At 43.7% G+C, this 12,427-nt stretch overlaps 1 protein-coding gene and 1 pseudogene across 1 annotated transcript in view; one reads left to right on the forward strand and one right to left on the reverse strand.

Moving 5' to 3' along the window:
- The window catches only part of CCDC3 (coiled-coil domain containing 3), a 133,121-nt gene that overhangs the window by 27,054 nt on the left and 93,640 nt on the right, over positions 1 to 12,427 (forward strand). The gene's annotated exons all lie outside the window — the stretch shown is intronic.
- LOC132228141 (ankyrin repeat family A protein 2-like) overlaps positions 5,265 to 12,427 on the reverse strand; it is a 96,542-nt pseudogene continuing 89,379 nt past the window's right edge.

The following is a 12,427-nucleotide window of genomic DNA, read 5'->3' on the forward strand; positions in this document are numbered from 1 at the left end:
CCCCCGAGGGCACCTAGGCTGCCAGAGGGATGTCTGACTGCCAGCTTAGGCCCAATCTCCCGGGGAGCGGGCCTAAGCCAGCAGGTGGTCATCCCACGAGGGGTCCCAGACTGCGAGAGGGCACAGGCCGGGCTGAGGGACCCCACCCACCGAGTGCACAAATTTTTGTGCACTAGGCCTCTAGTCTTATAATATGTGGCCTTTTGTGTTTGGCTACTTTCACCTAATGTTTTCAAGGTTCATCTCTGTTGTAATATTTTACTGTATAGGTGTACCACATTTTGCTTATTCATTCATTAGTTGATGGACACTAAGTTGTTTTCACTTTTGCCTATTATGAATAATGCTGCTGTGAATATTTATGTGTAAGTTTTTATGTTGATAGATATTTTCATCTCTCTTTGGTATATACCTAGGAGTAGAATTGCTGGATAATATGGTAACTCTATGTTTAGCCTTTTGAGAAATTGCCAGACTGTTTTTCAAAGCAGCTGCACCATTTCCCTTCCCCACCAGCAATGTATGAGGATTCTAATTTCTTCACATCTTGTCCACCATTTGTTATTTTCTGTCTTACTGAATCAAGCATCCTAGTGGGAATGAAGTAGTATCTCATTGTGGTTTTGATTTGCATTTACTAAATGACTGGTAATATTGAGCATCTTCTCATGTGCTTACTAGTTGTTTGTATATCTTCTTCGGAGAAATGTCTCTTCAAGTCCTTTGCCCAGTTTTTTTTTTTTACATTTTTTAAAATTGATTTTAGAGAGAGAGAGAAAGGGAGAGGGAGAGAGAAAAATATGGATATGAGAGATATCGATTAGCTGCCTCCTGCATGCCTCCTACAAGGTGTCAAGCCCACAACTTGGGCATGTGATCTGACGGGGAATCAAACCAGCAACCTTTTGGTGCATGGGATAACACCCAACCAACTGAGCAACACAGGCCAGGGCTAATTGTGTTACTTTTTATTATTTCTTTTTTCTTCTTATTATTATTTCTTAGTGTTTTCATGTGGACATGGAGGCTAAATGTGTTGACTGTCCTTGCAGAGGCTTTTCAAAGGGACATGAATTCCTTACATATCTTGGACACTAGACCCTTATCAGATATATGATTTACAATCATTTCCTCCCATTCGTTGGAGCATGGTTACCATCTGCATTGCCTTTTCAGTGAAATGTCTCTTCATGTCTTTGGCCATGTTTGTCATCTCTTTTCACTAGAGCTATGGCTGTAGACATTTTCCTTTATAGTATAAGTGAAAAGTCTTCAAACTCTTCTTTGCAGCAGCACTAGGAAGGAGCAGACACAACTGTTAAGCTACTCACAGCTATAGCTATTTTCTCATTGTGATAAAACAATATAACATGAAATCTACCCTCTTCACAAATTTTTAAGTATATAGTACAGTGTTGTTTACTACATGCAATTATACAGCAGATTTCCAGAACTTTTTCATTTTGCATGACTGAAACTCTGGACCCATTCAACAGCAATTCCCCATCCTGCCCCTTCCCAGTCCCTGCCAACCACCATGCTACTTTTTGCTTCTATGAGTTTGACTACTTTAGAGACCTCATATAAGTGGAATCATTTAGTGTTTTTCCTCCTGCGACTTCCTTATTTCACTTAGCATGAAGTCTTCAAGGTTCACTCACATTGTAATATGTGACCATAGCTGTAGATTTGATCCATGCTAGTCAATTCTCATTTTTAATAATCTCATTTTGATAATCACATGATCTCACCACAATTCAGTTTCTCCATCAGCAAAATGGATTACAGTAGGTCCTTATGGTATGGAACTTTGAGGGTAATCAAACTCAGAGCTTTGTAAATCATTGGTACTCAGGTTCTGCAGATAGCCTCCTGTATTTCGTCAGGTATAGCTCCTGTGCCCAAAAGTCAGAAGTCAGCAGGAGAAAGTTCTCACTCTGGTTTGTTGAAGAGACTTCACTGAGTATCCTTTTTCTTCCTTAATTTTGTTTATTTTCTTGCATAATAATGTTCAGTCCTGAAGCCTTTCTAGAGCACTTCAGTTCATAAACACTGAGATGGCGAGGGAGGAAATCAAAATGAAGTATGGTTCTCCCTGAGGGGTCTTCTATGATCCCAAAGAGGATAGTCCTCCAGCCTCCACCTGGCCTCATGAGGCTCCCCGGTTCTTGGAGTTACTATGGAGACGTGCTCCAGTATGAAAAGGAAATTAAACAAAGCAATCTGAGAGTCTTGCCGGCTAGAAAATAAAAGTTCTCACTTTTGTTCCTGAAGTCTGTGGTTGCTTTCTTCATTAAATTCTTTTTCAGTGTTTCATTGTCCCCAGGTAGACTTGGAGGTTGAATGTGTTGTCCTTGCAGAGGCTTTGCAGAGGGACATAGAGGTGTGTAAGATCTCTGGCCATTAAGCTGTGGTTTTAAATATGAAGCGATGATCATTATCTCCTTTCTCTCTTGGAAGCAGAACATCTGTCACCATCCTAGCCCTCTCTGTGGACATCCTAGCTCATGCAAACTTCTCTTGGGAAGGGGAAAAGTGAATTTGCCTTTATGCTTTCTTCTTCCCCACACTCCTCCACCTTTCTGTAGGCCCTACACTTTTGCATCATCCTGTCCCTTTGCCCAACAGCTTCAGCTCTCACCTTTCTCAGCCTGCACTGTGGTTTTGCAGACAAGCAAGGACATATCTGGGCTCTGATCACAGTGGCTACAGCAAGCACTGCCTGTGTATCCTGGGCAGAGGAGATCGCCCCTGCCTCCCCCACACTGCTCTGGCTCTCACTGGACAGACCCTCAGGGATGCTGTCAAGCTTCAGTTCCCTCTGGCTGGTTCTCATCTTTCTTTTATTTAAATCGGTTGTGACATCTGGCAGAATCATGCTCCCCCCAGGGCCTGGGCAACCCCAGATGCTGCCAGCATGTTCCAAGGTCATTGTCTTCAGAGTGCACACAAGGCCATTCCATTTACTTTGTACAGACACAGGATGAAGAGTGCAGGGCCGGGGGGAGCTGGAAAGTCAACTAGTTCAACCCCTTAATGCCACATCACAAAATGATTTTACAGGAAAACAAAAACTCCACAGCTACAGTTGTTAGTGGTTAGCGTGTGGCCTGGTGCTGCTGTGTTGACTTTAAATAATCATAATTGCAATCATAAGACTATTTAAAAATGTTAGTAGAAACCAGCATAGGGTTCCAAAAGTGTCCAATCCTTTGTTATAGCTTTGTAGTAGCAAAACTGTCATACTGAAAGTCAGAGGAAGTGGACCGACACATACATACCTATAGCTGCATGCTGACATAAAAGGGAAGGGAAGGGCATTCTTGCACGGTACCAGATGGCAACACTGTAAGTGCTTTCTTTGTTATTTCTATTTATTTGATCTGAGAAGAGGGTCCTTTTCCATTTCCTTATTCCGTGACTGCAGAGAAGTGTCGATTTCTGTTTTCTGGGAAATGGTTGTAGCTGTGTTTGGAGACCAGGGTGGTCTCTCTGTGCTGTCTGTCTGTCTGTCTGTCTTTCTGTCTTGTTTTCCTCTCTGGGTTCTCCCAGCAGACCCCAGGTTGCCCACCTGCCTGATGCCTCCTGCCTGTCTCTTTCTCAGTGTCCCATTCCAGGCCGCACATATTTCGTTTCCTGACCTGTGCCATGTAACCAACCCCAAGACTGCTAGACAGTTGAAGTTGATCCCAAGGAATAATTCAGGTTAAAGTGGTAAAGAGTAGCCTTGGCATTATTTATTACCATTCCATAAACATTTGCATTTTAAAGCTTTTGATCCCTTAAGTAAAAAAAAAAAAAAAGTGAGTGCAACAGGCCATTCAAGAAAATAGCTTTTCTTTTCTGGATGATGCATCGAATCACTCAAGCTGTATAGTAGGCAGCATCATATTCCATCCATACACAAGCCCAGGCCAGTCCCTTCCTCTGTCCTGTTGTCTAAGAAAGGCTATACCCACATTTACTCCAGGTGTTTCATGAGTATTTATATGTCCTTAATTAGGTCATCATAAGCTACTAGTGAAAAGGCATCAAAAATCCAATTCTTTTCACAATCAATAGGAACTTAATATGTGTTTATCAAAGATGAAATATTACTATGGCTGAAGGAGTCAGCAATACCAGGTGTACCGGTTGATAATGCGGATTTTTTTCAATAGATGGAGTTGCACATGTTCATATATATGCGATTTGATATGTATGCTATTTTGTTGTATTGACAGCAAGCTTCAAAACTTCATATGTCAAATTTGCTGAAGGTGTTAACATCATAGATATTTTTACCTTTAAAAATGTCGAATTTCATGCCAAAAAAAGAACATTTGTGGGAGGTTTTAATTCATTATTTTATTTTGAAGAAAAGTGCTGCTGAAAGTTATCATATACTTCGGGAAGCTTATGATGAACATGCTCCATCTCAAGATACTTGTGAATGCTGGTTTAAGTGCTTTAAAAGTGATGACTTCAATGTGAAAGACAAACAACGTCCAGATCAACAGAAAAAGTTTGAAGACCAACAATTACAAGCATTATTGGATGAAGATGTGTGTCAAACTCAAAAACAACTCGCAGAAAGATTAAATGTTGCTCAGCAAACAATTTCAGATCGTTTACAAGCAATGGGAAAGATTTTAAAGGAAGGAAAATGGGTGCCACATCAACTGAATGAGAAACAAATGGAAAACCAAAAAGTCATCAGTAAAATGTTGCTTCAAAGGCTTGAAAGAAAGTCTTTTTTGCATTGAACTGTGACTGGCGATGAAAAGTGGGTTTATTTTGAGAATCCCAAAAACACAAAATCATGGGTTGATCCAGGTCAACCATTCACATCAACTGCAAGGCCAAATCGCTTCAGAAGGAAAATGCTCTGCGTTTGGTGGGGTCAGGGAGGTGTGTGTATTACGAGCTTCTAAAACCAGGTGAAACCATTAATATTGATCGCTACCGACAACAAATAATCATTTTGAACCACACTTTGATCATAAAATGACCAGAATGTTCCAGAAGACACAGCAAAGTAATTTTGCTTCATGATAATGCACCATCACACACTTCAAAACCAGTTAAAGACACATTAAAAGATCTTGCCCGGGAAGTATTCACCCACCCGCCGTATTCACCAGACCTTGCTCCTTCAGATTAGCACTTGTTCCGATGGCACACGCACTTTCTGAGCAGCACTTCAAAACATACAAAGAAGTGGAAAATTGGGTCTCTGAATGGTTTGCCTCAAAACAAGAAAAGTTCTATTGGGATGCTATCCACTAATTACCTGAAAGATGGGGGAAATGTGTAGCTAGCGATGGACATTACTTTGAATAAAGCACTGTTGATGTTTCTCTTGAAATTATCGTGTTTTCTTGGATTACAAAATCCGCATTATTAACCGGTCCACCTGGTAAGTCTTTCCTCGTGTTTGAGAACTGCTTATAAAGCCTGATTGGAAAGGCCCTCTGAAGGCTTGGTTTTTGTGTTAGAAAAAACACTAATTAGTTGAAACCCTCCAGTGAAGGTCATTGCTTTTCCCTCTAGCCAATTCATGTTGCAAATATGTTTCTCTCAGGGCCGGGATTTTATGCTTACTGGGGAGACCTGTCCCCGAAATTAGTGTCAGTGCTCTCATTGTCAGCACTGTACTCAGCTACTAGCTCTATGGGGCGTGGATTTGCTCTCTTCCCTTGAGAAGCTTTATGGACCCTGGTATCGACAGGCATTTATGGATGCCAAGGAGAAACGTAGAAGGCACTGCTTACCTTCTTGTGGACACTGAAAAGTGGTGGGTACCATTGGGTCGGAGCCCACCCTGCAGCTGAATCCTAGTACTCCTCCCAACGAATTCTGTGACACTCGGCAAGTCATTCACCTCCTCTGAGCCTCCACTTTTTCTATAAAACTGAGGTATTTCACAGGATTATTTTGAGATTTAAAGACATATTCATGCAAAGAGCTTGGCACAGAGTACGGAGTGGCCAGCTGGTGAATGGGACCTCTATAATTTGGTAAAGTCCCAAATGCATTTTGCATTTGCGGCCATTAAATTGCCATCTCAGAATGGTGTGTGTGGGGGTAGTCTTTCAGATCAAGAAATCTGGGCTTCCAGGTGTACATCTCTTTATTTTTTTAAACTGAAAATGTACTTTATTTATTTACAACATTTTGTAAACATACTGTGCATTTTTAATTCAATAATAATTTTTTCTATGGATTTATAGCAAACTCTATATAAAGTTAGTAAATGAATACAAGAGTGAAGATGAATAGAGTAGAATAATTCCTGAAAATGTTAAATTATAGCATTCAATACAAAGACAGGTAACTATCTGTACCATAAATATTTACATACCACAAAAATTTTATCATTTGAAATATGCTATAAAACACATTTACAAAAAAGCATCAACATTAATTTTATTAGAAACCAATGAATTACTCAGAGGAATATTTATTAAAACTTACTAAAAATCAGTAAATATTGCACCTGAGTTAAAAACTTATAAGCAAACAAAGCTATTGTTTATAAGGGCCAAAAAGTAAAGGAAACGCCTGGGAATACCGGGTGCTGTAGGCAAAAAAAAAAAAAAAGTAAAGGAAAGGGCAGACAACACTTTCTGAAGAGTGTCTACTGCTTGGTATTTTGAACAGCTTCCATAAATGTGACTCAGCAACCTGTTGGACGCTTCTATAGCTCAGGGCTACAGCTAAATCCATAGAATTATATCCAGTGTCGGTTTCATTTGTTGGGTCAGCTTCATTTTCTAAAAGCATTTTTACACATTTCACATGATTTCCATGTACAGCACAAAGCAAAGGTGAGCCTACAAAAGTATTCATCAATGCCACAATCAAGCAGCACTTTGACAATATCTATGTAGCCGTTAGTACAGGCCAGGGACAGTGTAGTCTCTCGGCCTTTTCCTAGAAGCTGGGGATCAGCACCCTTCTGAAGTAGAAACTCTACTACAGCTATTTGCCTGTGTACTCCAGCCCACATCAGAGGAGTAAATCTGTCTTCATCCATGTGATTGACATCATTTTCTTGTTCCATACAAGTGGCAAGTAGAGCATCTCTCACTGAGCAGCCAACTGTTGGACAGGTAAAGAATTGCTAACAGAGGTGTGGTTGAGACCTCATTTCCTCTGTGTCTACTGGTTAGAGTAATTGACTGTTTTGTGGGTGAGAAGTGCTTTGTTGTAGAGGGACTGTAGACATGCCTTACTTGGATTCCTGGAGGAGATGTATGGATATTGCATTCAGCTTTAAATAGGACGGAAGCCACCTCCAGGTCAGAGTTTACTTGCTCTTGAATATTTTCACTATCCTTTTCATAAGGACTTCACAGATCGAGAACACATGCTCATATCAGATCAGTGAGGCAATATGAATTTGATTCCATGACAACACCCTGAGCTGATGCTTCTGCAATTTGACTCCAGCTGATGTCCTATTTTAATGCCAGTTGGACTATAACTGTTGGGACACTCTTCCATTATCAGCTGGGCTCCATGTCCAGATTTGCTGATGTAGCATGCTTTCAACTGTAGTTTCAGTAATGTAAACATTTCTTCATAATTTTCCCTTGGTTTTATAACAGTGGTATCCAGTGTATCCTTGGAGTTTGGATATTAAGAAATATCCGCAGCGGGCAGTCATGAGGCAGCAGGCGAAGGCCCACCTGGTGGGAGCGCAGGGCCTCACAACCACCTTCCATAGCCAACAGCAAGCGAGCAGGATCTTTTCCATTTGGGGTCACCAATTCACTGTAGATACTCAAGTCCCAGCTTGTTTTGATTGTGACGTCACTTCCGGTTTCTTCTTTTGTTTATGGACAAAAAGCATTCCACATCCTTGTTGCGGCAGCGAAGAGGATCTCCAGGTCCTTCCCGCCACTGCGCTTTGCTTTGTGGTGCTTACTGCCCGGGTACTACAGAGACACAGTCCTTTCTGTGGACCACTGAGTCACTGGGCAAGGCCCAAGTCACGCCCCCAGGTCACATCTCCTCCTCCCCATCTAGGTGGTCTCATTTCAACTCATTGGAACCTGGGGAAATTAAATTTTGCACCTGAAAATTTGGATTGGGTGTTAACCATATCACCCTTGTAACATGATTAAAAGATGATAAGAATGAAATGCTTTGAGGCCTTCCTGTAAGAATTTCTGGCTAAATGCACAATGTCCATTTCTTCTGTCAACTGTCAGGGGGCACCCCTTCTTACCAGAGTGTGCTGGTAAGAAGACTGTTAGTAGGACTTGTCCACGTGATGCCTGGCAGGTGGGCACCTGCCTGTTCTGAGCGCTCTGCTGCAGGCCTGGCCATCACAAAAGGGGGTGTGTGAGTCCCAGGACCATTGGAGGAGTGGCTCAGTATTGATTTGCCCATCATTCCTCTAGTTGAAAAACAACCAGGGTGAACTGATTTGGTGGATTTGTTTTCTCTTTAAGCCTTTCTCTTCAAAGGCAGCTGAAACCCATCATGTTCTTGCTCCCTTATAAGGCTCAACTAATGCCCAGTAGGTGGAGTTGGGGCTGAGCAGAACATGGGAAGGTTCTTGTCTATTCAGAACTTGGGCTGGGGCTTGGTGCAAAATGAACCTTGGTTGTTTCCATTGGTGGGTGTGGGAGGCCTAGAATGAGCATGCGTGGTGGGGATAGGTGGTGCGGGTGCGGGGGCAGCAAACACCTTCCTCACTGAGCCCTCTGAGGTGATATGGGCAGAAGACTGGAAGACCCTGAATGGAAGACATTTATGAGGGGATTGGCCTCTGCTTCCTGCTGGGTCAGGGGCCTGGGAAGAGAGTGTGAATGGTGAGATCAAAGCCCACAGCACCCAAAACAATTTAAACCTTAGAATGGGACCCATCAGAGAAGCCCACGAATGACTAGAGCAGAATCAGGCATAGACTTGACTCCTGACCTTACCCGCTGTTTGACCACTGGAAATCCCTTAACAGGGGAGTCTCAGACTCTTCATTTGTCATGGGACATACAAGGAAGACATGAAAATACTTACCTGGAAGGGTTGAGGATTTTATGAAACAATGTATATAAAACACCAGATATTACAAGTCTGTGCTAAGGAGATAAAGATCTGGTCATCAAATCTTCATCCCTGGGTAGGATTTGAGGATCTGGTTGTGCCATGTGCTATGTAGTAAGACCCATCCAAGAGGCTGAAGGACCAGAGGCTCACAGAAAGCCCTCCAATTAGACAGTGATCTAGGATGATGGACACTTACCTTGTTGCTCAGGGAGGTGGGTGCCTCTGCTGGTGGGCCAGCACCACAGGGTGCCCATGCCCTCAGGGCCAAGTTGTCTTCTTCCTTGATACTCTGACAAACGCTCTCAATAGCAGGTTGCGAGGCTCCCATTTTGTCATATGGAATGGCATTTCCCAGACAAGTTGGCCTTTTCTTCTTGGCCATTCAGAGTGATAGCTGTGTCTTGGAGGCCCTGGGGACATTTTTCAATACTGGCTGTGGGATCAGTTTCCTAATATAAAAAATGAGGTAATAATAGAACCTACTTCATAAGGTTGTTGGGAGGGTTGAATGTATTAACTCATGTTAATTGCTTAATGTACTTATAGTAAAGGCTCAGTAAATACTGGCTGTAATGTTATTACAATGATTATTCTTTCTTCTACTTTTTTCTCCCACCTACAATTCTATCCTTTCCTTCCATCCCATACCTTTGATTTGGGTTCCAAAATGTTTCCAGGAAGAGCAGGGGTTTGCTGGGACTGTCATGTGGAAGCTATGTTCATCCTGTCCTCATCTCCCACCTGCCCACCTCTGTTTTGACCCACTGAGCCAGCCCACTTTTCTTCCTATGTGCCTGGCAGCAGTCAGGTCTTGCTCTCTGTGAGGTTGGTCCCTACCATTGCAGGAGCTGGCAAGAGAATGTCCTTGTCTGACCTTGAGGATTGGGCCTTGGGGGCAAAGGGGAGATGAGCAGAGCCTTGGGTCAGGTGTGCACAGGGTTTCTCTGGGGCAGCAGCAAGAACTCTCATAAAACACTGTCAATTCCTTTTATGGGATTTAGGGCGGAGATCCTACCACTAGAAAAAACTAGGCCTCTTGACCCTGACCATCTCATTTGCCCTTCCTTTTCCCCAGAAATATGGGGGTGTCCTGGTGGCCTGGGGATACACACAGCTTGAGTATTCCTGACTCTGAGCTTAGCTTGAGGCTCCTCTATGGCTCATATGGAGTTCACGGTCCTGCTCCACACCCTTGGCTTCCAGTAGCGCTTGTTCCAGCTGGGCCCTAAGGCCCTGTCCCCTCTCTCTCCCTCTTCTGTGCCATCTGAAGGATGTGATGAGGTGGAAGTTAGGTGAATACAATGGCCACATGCAAGATTTCCCAATTCCGTATAGTCGAAATCGCTAAACTATAACAAATCTACCATCAGTAGCTCCATCCTCTCAGCCAGTGGAGATACTGTAAAAACACACTAGGAGAGGAAAACAGGAGGAGAAAAATGTGGCCAGTCCCTGCCAGTGGGACAGTCATTTTGGCAGCAGTGGAACTAAACCTCTGGCCTTTGCTCAACTGTCCTATCCTTGTGCTCTGTTATGAAGCCCCTCGTGGAACCGCCAACCGCCAACAGCTTGGCCAGCTCCAGAAAACAGCCCGTCTCACAAATGGAAACTCTAGACAGGAAGTTTGGAAACCTTGCCCTGATTTCTGCATGGGATGAGATTTTTTTTCACTATACCCAGCAGGCCTTTCCTATCAATATATTTCATTTTGGTGGCTTAGGGACTTCAGATTTGGGACACTCTGTTCACCGCCCCTTATTTCCCACTATTGGAAAGCTATTGACCATGCTGTTGACCATCTTTGACCTTTCTGGAATGCTGCCTAGTTCTCGGGGTACTTTAATTTCTCTTCTCTTTTGACCTTCATACCCACAGATGTCACGACAGATGAGTACGTGGAGGTACGACCCACTCAAGGTCACAGAGGTTGTTAGCAGCTAAAGAAAAATAATTCAGGTCCCCTAATGTCTGGCCTGGTTCCCTCATACTACTTGGGGAAAAGCTGGGGTCATGTGCAAGGGGCCTTGGGAATATGAGACCTGAGTCAAGTTTACCTGGAAGGCCAAAGACCAGAAATATCTCGATTTATTGTGCTTTGCAGATACTGTGTTTTTACAGATCGAAGGCACAGCCCTCCACCAGCAAAAAGATTACAACTCCCTTTATTGCAGTATCTGCTTTATTGCAGCATCTGCTTTATTACAATGGTCTGGAACAGAACCCACAACATCTCCAAGGTGTGTCTGTACAGTAGAGGTTGGGTAAGGTCCAGTGCGTGAGAGAGATATACCTTCTCATTGAGACGGAGGCAGCAACAGCTTTTTGGTGGCAAAACCCACCATATAATTGCTGCTTCTGACCATTCTGGAGACTTCCATATTGCAAGAGCATTGTTGGCGCCGCTTACCTTTTCCTGCACAGACGGTGCTGGTGCCGACAGGCAAGAGTCGGTGGCATTCCCCAAAGACACTCCTTCAGGACTCAGGAAAGAGGCCAGGCCGTGTGCTGCTGCCTGTTTCCCTGTCCTTTCCTGTTGCTCAGAAATTGCTCAGGAATGGTCTCAGGAGAGTCCTTGGCTGGTCTCTGTGGAGCATCCTCCCTTCAGCCATGCAGCTCACCCTATGGGTTGGACTGCTGTAGTGGGCTCCATACCAGGACTCAGGGCTGGGGCAGGGCTTGCACTGTGTTATGATGTTCTGTCTCTTGCTTCCCTAAGGGCAGATCTCATCTGTTCTCCTTTTCCCTGATGATCCTTCAGACTGTTTATTAACAAAAGAGGCCTCATGTCTTTAAGAGAGGGCTTTGCTCTCTCTGTCTCCTCCTGGCCCCTCGCAGAGCACCTGGCACAGAGTAAGGGCTCTCTAAATGGTAGCTCAATAAATCACAGCCCATTGTTCTTATGATCTCCCCTATTCCTTGGAACTCCAAAAGCAAGGGGATGATGTCCCCATTTTATAGACGAGGAACCAGGTTTGGAGAAGCCTGCCTAGTCACACAGTCAGTGAGTTGGTGTGAACCCAGGCTTATCTATATCCCCAGTTGGGGCTCTTTCTGCTATACCAGCCTATACCCCTGCTGCCATGTTCACTCCAAGTCCAGCTGATTTCTGGGATTCCTCATTTTAAAAGAGTCTGGAATGTGACTTGGGGTCTAAGTAGCTATGGGACATGGCAAGAACTACGAAGGTAAAGAGCTCCAGCTTAGAATGGGACATGGCTTAGGGTAGGGAGTCAGGTCCAGCAGAAAAACAAGGCAGAAGCCAACTGTGTGGCCTGTACCTGTAGCAGAGATTAGGGGGACTTGCCTCTGGCCAGCTTTAGAAATTGGGGGTGAGGTATAAATGAAGCCCAAGTACACTATGCATTCTTAGAGTCTAAGCCTACTTAGA

This window comes from Myotis daubentonii, chromosome 1, assembly GCF_963259705.1.
Source record: "Myotis daubentonii chromosome 1, mMyoDau2.1, whole genome shotgun sequence".
NCBI lineage: Eukaryota > Metazoa > Chordata > Mammalia > Chiroptera > Vespertilionidae > Myotis > Myotis daubentonii.